A 10,063-nucleotide genomic window follows, 5' to 3' on the forward strand; every position below is an offset into this window, starting at 1 on the left:
GAAGCATTTGAGGAAGTGCAAAAATATAAATAACAAAACCGAGATATTTTTGAAAAGTATAAAAAAAGAAATACGGACATGGGAATGAAAGAGATGTTTGATATGGTGCAATATTTATGCAAAGGCGAAACCCAAATTAATCAACACAAAGAAGGCAGCCTCAAAGATATTCAAAGAGAAATAAAGGCAAAGGCATCCAAACAAGGAAAATTTCACAATAAAAAATAATATCACAAAGAGGGAATGTAGAAAAGCAGATTAGTAAAGTAGAAGTTAAAAAAGGTTTAACACAGGTTACAGCACAGCATGATGGAACGAGTCCCCAAAGTAAGGAAAAACAGGAAGATCAGTAGATGTCTGAAGAAGAAATATGGACATGGGAAAGAAAAGAGAGTTAATATGGTGTAATATCTATGCAAAGGAGAAAGCAAAACTAATCAATACAAAAATAGCAGCACCAAAGATATTTGAAAAGAAATGCAGGCAAAGAAATCCGGACATGGAAAACTTTACAATACAAAAAAATAAGAACACAAAGAGGAAAAAGTAGAAAAGGAGATCAGTAATGCAGGAGTTAAAAAAAATAGAAATTGAGGTTATGGCGCACCTCCAAAGTGAAGGATTCAGTGCAGAAAATCTAATTCAGAAAGCACCACAAAAGGATAGAGCAATGGAACTCCAAATTAAGGGAAAACCAGTGGAACGGGAAGCAATTGGTCAAGTGCCATATGAAGATATTTTGGAGCCTTCTACAGGAAATGAGTATATAAACATTCACTTGAAGCTGGATGGCAAGGGAAAGAACAGGAAACTGTGGAAACTCTGACACAGTTAATGTTGAGGAGTGACAGGCCAATGAGTTCCCATATGACATAGCAACAGATGGCACAGGATGAAATTGAAGAGAATGTGCCACGGGAAGATGCAATAGAACTTTCTATAGAATGCCCGCAGCAGGAAATGGAAAACAAAAAATGTGCCCTCAGTTTAGAAGAAGACGAGCTAAGAGAAGAGTTGCATGATATAACAGAGATAGACATTTTAAGATCAATGAAAGAAATAGACTGCAGAAGGTCAACAAAACCCCAAAAGTCAGAAGTTTAATAAAACAAATTAACACAATAATTGGGACTTCCATACAGATCCATGCAATATAACAGAAGTAAATAGGATGTATTACTGTGCAGCTAAATTAATAACTGATAAAGCTGTACCACAAGAACACAGGGTAGTGAGGGAGAGAAAGAGGACAAATCGAATATCATCATGGAAGTATCGAATAGACAAAACTATAAAGCAACTAAGACAAGAAATGTCACTGTTAGAAGAGTATAGAAGAGGGAACAGATCAACAAAAATACTTAGAAAGATAGAGGTGATAACAGTAATGCACAGTATTACAACAGATTAGGATCTATCATGCACTATCACAAATAATAAACTAAAAATCACAGCACAGGTGGAAAAACTTAGAAGATACACAAATACATATAAAGGAAAAGTACAAAATAAACAATTTATTGATGACCCAAAAAAGTTTTATAGAGAATTGGGAAACAAGGTAAAAGGAATTTGAAGACCACCAAAAAAAGAAGAAATAGATACATTTTGGAGAAGTATCTATGAAGATCCTGTGGAACATAGCAAAGATACTAAATGGATAGAAGAAGTAAAAGAAGGAATAAGAAGTTTAAAGGTATAGGATACGAAATGGGATGAAGTGACAGCCAGAGAGAGTGAAACAAAGTTAAGAAAAGCCTCAAATTGGAACACCCCAGGCCCAGATGCAGTACCTAACTTCTGGTTAAAAGTATTAACAGCTTTGCATGAAGATTTACCCATGAGTAAGAACTATTTGTATGTGCACCCCGAACAGACACCAGCCTGGATAACAACAGGAAAAATGATGCTCCTACTTAAGAGTGAACCTGCAAGCTACCCTAAAAATTATAGACCAATAACTTACCTTCCAACGACGTATAAACTATACACTGGGATTGATGCCGACAGAGTCTATAGTCATTTAGAAGAAAACTCAATTATGGCAATAAAAGAAAGTCATATGGAACAAATGATCATTTGCTGTTAAATAAAGTCATAGTGGAGGACTGTAAAAAGGTGAAAAATTTAAGTATGGCATGGATTGATTACAAAAAAGCATTTGATAGTATCCCACATTCATGGATAAAAGAATGCTTAAAAATGTATAAGATACACCCTACACTGATCAACTACATTACAGTGACCATGAAACAGTGGCAGACCACTTTGCAATTAAGCCATGATAAAGGACAAATTATTACTCCAGGGATAAAAATTCAAAGGGGGATATTCCAGGGTGACTCTCTGTCACTGCTGCTATTATGCCTTTCCCTTAACTCATTAAGATGCCTACATAGCAGCTTAGGCTATGGCTATAATTTGGCTCCTAGGAAATAAAGTGTAAAGACTTCTCATCTTCTCTGTCAATGATTTGAAACTGTATAGCTCATCAGATAAGGAACAGAAAGTACAACTGCAAGTTGTCAAAACTTTTTCAGATGACATAAGAATGTCATTTGGTCTTGATAAATGTGCAAAAACAACCTTTAAAGCAGGAAAACTGCAGGACCAAGAAAACATCAGTTTGGGACAATAATGTGATATAAAAGAACATGAGGAAGAGGGAGTGTATAAATATTTGGAAATTGATGAAGGATCAACAATAGAACATGAACAAATGTGAATAAAACTTAGTAAGGATTACTTTAGAAAACTTAAATTAATTCTGAAAACAGCATTGACATCTAGGAACAAAATACAGGCTATAAACCAATGTGCTCTTCCTGTCCTAACTTATAGTTTTGGAGTGACTGACTGGACCCAAAATGTGCTGGATAGATTAGATAGGAAAACAAGAAGGATGCTTCATACATGTATACAGATCTACAATCATGGGACTCCACACATATCTGCTAACATCACAAGACCCAAATGTAGTGAACGTTTTGAAACATGAGGCGAATAAATCTAAGATGACTGCCCTGCTTAGGCTAGCAGAAGCATATCAGCATCAAGCAGGAATGGAAATCAAACCACAAGTGGATAAAAACCAGGCAGCAACTGAATGTGCCAAAAAACAAAAGAAAGAATATAAGGTGAAGGACCAAATGAGAAGGCAAGAAATGTAGAAAATACATAAATATAGTTGCAAGTATAGAAAACTTCTGGAAGAACCTCATGTTGACTAGGAACGAACGCAGGAATGGTTAAGGAGAAGCAAATTCAAACCATGAGATGAAAGGTTAATACTGGTTGCACAAGATAGTGGGCTACGTACAAGATGGTTTACAAAGTCCATTGAACATGTGGGAAAAACAGACAAATGTAGGTTTTGTAAAACAGTATTGGAAACAGTTGCACATCTCATTGCTGGTTGTGACATATTAATACAGAAGGACTGTATACTGAAATCCATAATAATGTGGCGAGACTGTTGCACTGGGGATTGTGCAAATGTTATGGGACTGAAGTGGTTGAAAAACAGTGGAAACATGAGCCACAAAGCATCATAGAAAATGATGAAATCTACATCACATGGGATCATCCATTACCAACAGTTCAAAAGACAAATGCTAGAAAACCAGATATAGTGGTCCAAGAAAAGAAGACAAAAGTAGCATTTATCATTGAAATTGCCACACCCAGTGACTACAGTGTCATGCTTACAGACAGACACAAAGTCATAAAATATCTGGATTTGCAAGCAGAAACGAGAGCAATGTGGAAGAAAGATACCCAGATAGCTCTGATAGTAGTAGGAACAATGAATCTTATAAAAAAGTCTACAATCATATTTAGATATGCTACCCATACATGTAACTCCATACGAATTGCAGAAGGCGTCATTACTGGGTACACTGCAGGTGCTGCGAAGAGCACTTTTGGTTGATATCAAACAGTGAAACAATACTAACTTCATGAACTTTAATCACACTTTGACTTAAGAATGGGGTCCATTCCCCATCATGGTATTAGAAACCCAAAAGATTTGGAGAAATTAAAAACGGTTAGGCCAGGCTAAGGAAAAGGATGCCCCCCCCCCCCACCCACCGTCCTGTTGTAGAAAGAAGTAGTAGCCCACAAAAAACATAAAAACTGACAAGCCAAAAAGAGCCATAAAGATGATAGAGTGAACTATTGAGGATAAAAAAGAAATTATGTGTTTTTACTGTTATGCAAGAAGCCCAGAATTTCCAGACAGAAGACATTCAAACAGGTTAACATAGAAATTAGAGGAAAGAAAAATACTTGCACAAGAAAAATTGTGAAAAGCTTCAAATGCAAATTTTCATTAATACCCATGGAAAGCATTATACAGACCAAGAAACTTTGGGCTGTTTGGAAAAAAAGAAGCAACTGAGGAAGAGCAAAAATGTACAGAACAAAACCTTGAGATTTTTGAAAAGTATAAAAAAGAAACATGGACATGGGAAAGAAAGAGAGATCTGAGAAGGTGCAATGTTTATGTAAAGGAAAAAGCCAAACTAATCAATACAAAAGCAATAGCTCCAATGATATTTAAAGAGAAATACAGCAAAGACAGCCAGATATAGAACATTTTACAATGCAAAAAATAAGATCACAAAGGGGGAATGAAGAACAGAAGATTATTTATTTTTTTATTTTACATTTGTTGACTGGGATAGTCTGACTGGATATATGTCCATTTTCAGCAGAGGCCCAGGGAGAAAAGCTTCAAATATCAAAAAAGAGCCAGTACATACATCATTGAGTGGTAAACTCAGGCAGCCATGTTTATAAAAATATAGACAAAGAATACAGGCAGATATCAATATACACAATGTGCAGACTTACATCTGATTAGCAAAGGTGTATCAGAAAATGTGAACATAGAATACAATCAGATCTCATTATTCACAATGCTTAGACATTCAAATGCTATGAGGCATAGATACTTGGCTAAACAGCAGGTTGGGCAGCAAGACGTATCAGTGAAGTTGTTAGTCAGGTTTAGAAGAAGAGCACAGCCAATGAGATGTGAGGTATTTTTTGAGTTCTCTTTTAAATAAGGGTAGTGAGGTTTCCTTGGTAACGGTAGTAGGGAATAGATTCCAGATTTTACCAGCTGAGTTGGCAAATATAAATCACCAGCAGAGTTGTTGGATTTTTGGGTCAGTATCATTAGTTTATCAGGTGAACATAATGGCCTGGGGGCACTATGAGGGTTGAGAATATTTTTGAGGGCAGGAGTGTTATCAGGTTGATGGAGTATTTTATGCGCTACTATAAGCTGGTTAAACTGTAGAAGGGTAGGATACTCTAGCCATCCCAGTGCTTTGAGGTTCTGGCAATGGTGGGTCCTAAAAGCCATGCCTGTAGCAAATCTGGCTATATGATTGTAACATCCTGATAATTTGTTGAGATCAGTTTTGGAAAGGTTGGTGAGTACAGGGGAGGCATACATAAGGGTAGAGAGGAGGTGTGATCTTGCAATAGCTACTCTAGCTAGGGGGATGAGAAAAGGTTTGGCTCTGTACAGGGAGCCAAGTTTTTTGTTGACTGACTTAATAGTGTGATTGACATGTTTATCAAATTTAAGGTTGTTGTCTACTATTACACTTAGAAGCTTTGTATGGTCATCAGGGGAGATAATGGTGTCATTGCTAGATTTGATGTTGAAGGAAGGAGGAGGAATTCTACGGTTAGGGGAGAAAAGTAGTAGCTTTGTTTTGTTAGGATTTAGAAACAGGTGGCGATTAACTAGCCATGTTTCTACTATGCTGAAAGTGGTCTGGGTGAGGGTTAGAAGTTGTGTAGGACAGGAGGCAGAGCATATTAGCATTGAGTCATCTGCATATTGGATGCAGGTAGCTCCTGAGATGGTGGTGTGCAGATCATTGATAAAGATAGAGAAAAGAAGGGGACCTAGTATGGACCCTTGCGGGATATGTAGGGTTAGAGGAAGTTGGGATGACAGCTTGCTCTGCCATAAGACAGCCTGCTGTCTACCGTTTAGGTAGGAGTGAAACCATTGTATTGTGTGTTGGTCTAAACCGATGGTTTGTAGGGTACTGAGCAGTAGCTGATGGATGACCATATCGAAAGCTTTTGAGAGATCTAGGAAGAGTGCTGAAGATAGTTTGTTGTTGTTATGATGAAGATTGATGACATTAGAGAAAGATAGAAGAGCCATGGTGGTACTGTGGAATGGCCTAAAGCCATGCTGAGAGTTGGCGAGCTTTCCATTTTGAATAAGAAAGTGCATGATTTGTTTGTGTATGCATCTTTCCATGATTTTAGCTAGTGATGGAAGAATGGCTATAGGTCTAAAGTTAGATAATTCTGTGGAACTTCCTCCTTTATGGAGAAGTACAACATGTGATAATTTCCATATTGCTGAGATGGATCCTTCTGAGATGGATCTGTTGATCAGAATAGAAATGGGAAGTGCTATGGCATCAGCTGTTTTTTGAAGATATTCAGCTGGGAGGTGGTCGGCAGCTAGTGTAGTAGGTTTTAGCTTTTTAAGTAAGGTCCGGATCAGGTTGGTAGGTACGGTTTGAAAGGTAAAGGTGGGTTGGGTGCTGGGTGGATCAGAGCTAAATGTGCCAGAGCTGGTGTTTGTGTCCGATGGAGTGAGATGGGTAGCTAGAGACTGGATAGTTTCAGTAAAGAAGGAGTTGATGCTGTTTGCAATTTCAACAGGGGATTTATCAAGGACAGCTGATGGGGTAGGAGTAGCAGAACGGCCTGGGTGGAGAAGATTGTTAATACCAGCCCAGAACTTTTGAGGGTTTAGCTGATATTTTTGTTGTAGGAGGGTGTAGTGATTTTTTTTGTCTAGAATGACAGATTTTTTGGTCTGGTTCCTTAACTGCCGGTATCTTATTTGGTCCATAAGGGCTTTGGTAACATGCCACCTGGCCCAGGCGTTGTTTCTTAGTTTAATTTTGTTTTTTGTTTCTTTAGATAGCCACAGTGCAACTGTGGCTTTTACATGGGTGGTACAAGTAGGAGCACGGTGGTTAAGGATAGCCAGAAATTTGATACTGAAGTACTCAACTGCTTGTTGTAATGGGGGTCATTTCAAGACATTCCAATTATATGCTTTGAGTTCTTTTTGGAAGTTGTCAAGGTTAAAGTTCCTGATGTTTCTTATAGTTTTGTAGGTAGGCTAGTTGGAAATGTCAGCTTTGAGCCAAATAATATAGGTAAGGCAGTGATCACTTAGATCATCGGGTAATGTACCTGACTTGTACTTTTGGGGGGTGGCTGTTAATAAGTAATCAATTGAGGATATTATCTTTGACTCTATTTTTGCTAAATCTGGTGGGGGTGGCAATGATCTGAGTAAACCCGTGGAGGTTTAAATGGGTGGAGGGAGTTTCAGAGGAACAGGTGTTCCAATCAATGTTAAAGTCCCCCAAGACAATGGTTTCCTGGGGATAATTAGAAGCTAGCCATTGTAAGATATTTTCTAGAGTATTATCATTCTTGCTGGGTGAAATATAAATGCAGACAGTGTATCTGCATTTATTTTTGTTTATTATTAGTTTGGTGATGAGAATTTCTGCATTACCAAACTGGGGTGGCTGTTGGGTGTTAATTGTTATTGTTAGGGTAGACTTGTATAGTACAGCTACTCCGCCACCTTTCCTGGAGATCTGGTCCAGTCTAAGGATGTTGTACTGTGAGGGTGGGGGGGTTATTTCATTATCTTTGGTTATTGGTTTTGGCCAGGTTTCTGTGAGGCAGAGGATATCAGGGAAGTGAACAGCTAAGAATCCATGTAGGCTATGGATCTTGTTGTTTAGGCTTCTGATGTTGAGATGACAGACCAGAAATGAGCTTGGAAATCTATCAGTCTGGGTAGTACACGTTGGATTGTTAGATGGTGTGCTTGGGTCTACTGTTGTGGATGGGCCAAGGTTGGGGTGGAAGTCTCCATCCTTCATAAGATTAATTTTTAAGTTGCTTATGAGTCTTAAAAATTTGTTTATGATTTTTTTGTAGCTTTTGGTTTTTAAGTTAATGTGGCAGTATTTAGTCGGGTGATGGTAACTGGGGGTGAGGAATTAGGAGAGGGGTGGTAATGTGGTGGATAAACTTATTAAATGCTGAGTTGGTGTCTGTATGAGAGTTTGGGTATTGGATTACAAGATGCTGTACATATTCATAGGAGCTTAGGTGATAAGGAATGAATAGCAAGAGTAGGGTAGCAGCATTAATGTTTTAGCTGTAATCATAGTAAATTACTAGGGTAGGGTCTGTGTTGAGTGTATGTGGTGGATAAAAAATTAGAGAGAATAGAATAGCTATGGGTGGGTTAATATGGATAGTGGGGTGGACAGAGGGTGTATTATTGTGCTAGGAATTTGCTGGGTTCTAGGAGCATGTTTAGTTGGTTAGCTAATTAAGGGGGCGTGCCAGTGGTACTATAAACCTAGTACTACTGGGGGTGGGTGGGATATGGGGGCAGGGTGGGGTGTGGATCGAGCGGAGCGGGGCTAAACCAGTAAAGCAGATGTCTAGAGGCAGCATGTGCAGGTATGAGTTACAAGCACGCCTTTTTGTTTCTTTTTATATTCCCAATATTCTGTTCCTAGGCCCTACTGTTAAAAACTACACAGTTCCCTGCCTGCTTCTCAGTTTACAATGCAGAGAGCCCGTTTTCCAATTCCCTTTTGTAGCACACTTGTTTCACTTAGTTTATTGAGAAATGCACTGTTTGGAGGTGCAGAGCACACTACACTCATCTGTTGAACAGTAGAAAGCACACTTTTACATTAATTGGGGAAGAAAGAAGGCTACAGGAAAGTCTAACCCTTCTAACCTAATGCTTATCAGCATAAACAGAATTATAAGCGGGAGTTATGGGGACATACACCAGTGCTTTTCTGGACCCAGTTTGTTAGGTTTACAGGTAGCAAGGTATTTAAGTGGATAGTGACCTTATTAAAACAAGTTCCGTGGTAGGGAAAGTCTTCCATACTTATGCTTTTACAAGCCTTTCTGGGGGAGGTGAGGTAGGAACACCTAGAGAGAGGATATGATTATTAGAAATATACCAAGAACAGAGTTAATCATTCAAACATTCAGTATACATGATTATCAAACAAGTCCATGTGCACCTTTTAGTATTAACAAATAGCAGCACTCTTTCCTATATATCTGCCTTAAGGGCTCAGTTAATATTCATTATTTCTGTCCCTTATCAATGCTACACTACCCAGGACAGACCACTAAGTCAATGCAAATGATAATAAATGGATACAATATCAACAGCAGTTTGCGAATAATTTGTAGCAGCCAGTACCAATAAACATGCCTTAATTCATCAAGGTTTCAGTTTGCGAGTAAATGCAGTAAACAGTACACTGAGCTCAGATAAAGAAAAAAGATTTAAATACATAAGTATGTGAACATACCTCAACCAACTGGGACCTGATGCACTGGTTAATTTGAAAATGGCTGGTCAAGTAGGTGATTATGTAACCTCTGATTACTTGAGAGTGGGGGGAGGAGAGGGGCTGAACAAGGCTAAACCAGTAAGCAGATGCCTAGAGACAGCATGTGCAGGTATGAGTTACAAGCACTCTTTTTTGTTTCTTTTTATATGCCCAATACTCTGTTCCTAGGCCCTACTGTTAAAACCTACACAGTTCCCTACCTGCTTCTCAATTTACAATGCAGCGAGACAGTTTTCTAATTCCCTTTTGTAGCACGCTTGTTTCACTTAGATTATTGAGAAATGCACTGTTTGGAGGTGCAGAGCACATTACACTCGTCTGTTGAACAGTAGAAAGCACGCTGTTTTTACCTTAATTGGGGAAGAAAGAAGGCTACAGGAAAGTCTTACCCTTCCAACCTAACGCTAATCAGCATAAACAGAATTACAAGCGGGAGTTATGGGGACATTCACCAGTGCTTTTTTGGACCCAGTTTGTTAGATTTACAGGTGGCAAGGTATTTAAGTGGATATTGACCTTATTAAAACAAGTTCCGTGGTGGGGAAAGTCTTCTGCACTTATGCTTTTACAAGCCTTTCAGGGGGAGGTGA

Source organism: Protopterus annectens, chromosome 17.part0 (genome assembly GCF_019279795.1).
Source record: "Protopterus annectens isolate FY-2018-M chromosome 17.part0, PAN1.0, whole genome shotgun sequence".
NCBI classification, from domain to species: Eukaryota; Metazoa; Chordata; order Ceratodontiformes; family Protopteridae; genus Protopterus; species Protopterus annectens.